The sequence below is a fragment of the Lissotriton vulgaris genome, chromosome 4_1, assembly GCF_964263255.1.
Source record: "Lissotriton vulgaris chromosome 4_1, aLisVul1.2, whole genome shotgun sequence".
Classification (NCBI taxonomy): domain Eukaryota; kingdom Metazoa; phylum Chordata; class Amphibia; order Caudata; family Salamandridae; genus Lissotriton; species Lissotriton vulgaris.
In genome coordinates this window covers 446,074,597-446,075,877 of record NC_141691.1, presented here as the reverse complement: position 1 = coordinate 446,075,877, position 1,281 = coordinate 446,074,597, and the positions used below count along the sequence as shown (strand labels likewise).

The 1,281-nt window shown below is 37.2% G+C and overlaps 1 non-coding gene across 1 annotated transcript; it reads left to right on the top strand.

Moving 5' to 3' along the window:
* The first annotated feature begins 504 nt into the window (after positions 1 to 504).
* On the top strand, positions 505 to 611 carry LOC147718844 (U6 spliceosomal RNA). Its single transcript, XR_015295347.1, has one exon. It is a non-coding gene; the product is annotated as a U6 spliceosomal RNA (small nuclear RNA).
* The last annotated feature ends 670 nt before the right edge of the window (positions 612 to 1,281 follow it).

The window sequence follows — 1,281 nt, the reverse complement described above, 5'->3', positions numbered from 1 at the left end:
AGAACATTTTCCGGGATGTCTATATCACCTCATGAATAGTACCCACATACAGCACAGACATTCAGGGCCCCATTCACAAAGGTAAAGTTAGACCAAAAATCTAACTAAGACCAAAAGCATAACCTTTTGGTATTCAGAAAGGTAAGTTATTACTCATAACTTTACTACTAGTAATGTTACTTGTAGTATGTTTATTAGTAGCAAAGTTACTAATAGTAACTTACCTTTGTGAATTCCAAAAAGAAGCTAAGTTAGATTTTTGTTCTGAGTCAGACTTTTGCTCTAACTTTACTTTTGTGAATCGGGCCCGAAATCTATAATTCCCTATATGTTTACCTTGAAAATATTTGAGGAGTCCAAATTTTAGGTTGATAAAATTTTATTGAATTAAATTGAATTGAATAGGTATTCATAAAGCGCAACTGTCATTCCGAAAGGAGCATCTTGGCGCTAAGCCAAAAATTGATCTTAATACAAAAAAAACATCTCCAAGACTAAATAAGCGTGCTAGCTTCGGCAGCACATATACTAAAATTGGAACGATACAGAGAAGATTATAAAGGCCGCTGCGCAAGGATGACACGCAAATTTGGGAATCGTTCCATATTCTTCGCCTCTCCGAACCCATACACTGTGATCTGCTAAACATCTTCCAGATGATGCATTAGCTCTTTCACTCGACGCAGAAAAAGCATTTGATTGCATTGAATAGGACTACATTTTTACAGTAATGTTACGATTTGGGTTGGGTGATCAATTTATAACCAAGGTACGCTTATTATATAACAATCCATCTGCTCAAGTGAATTGTGGTGGTTTTCTTTCTGACACTTTTCCCATTTGGAAAGAAACACGCCAAGGCTGCCCTTTATCCCCCAGCTATTCCTCTTAGCTATGGAACCATTAGCTGCTACAATTCGTCAAACTGATGAAATCACAGGTGTTCCCCTCTCAGTCGGGCACTCTAAAATTTACTCATACGCGGATGATATCCTACTCACCCTTACAAACCTCCCCGATGTATTCCATTTCTCCTTCAAATCATCAATGATTTCTCTTCCTTTTCCGGTTATAAAATTAATTGGGACAAGAGTAAGGGATTATCCATCTCTGATGGAACTACAAAAGCAGCTATATACGGCTTCCCTTTTCATTGGAAATCTTCATGCCTTGAGAACCTAGGAGTTCTAGTCAATAAAGGTTTGGAAGGCATGATTATAGACTATTTAAGTCCTCTAATTTCTCAAATGCAGCGTATTTTTAACAAATGGAAAGCTTTAG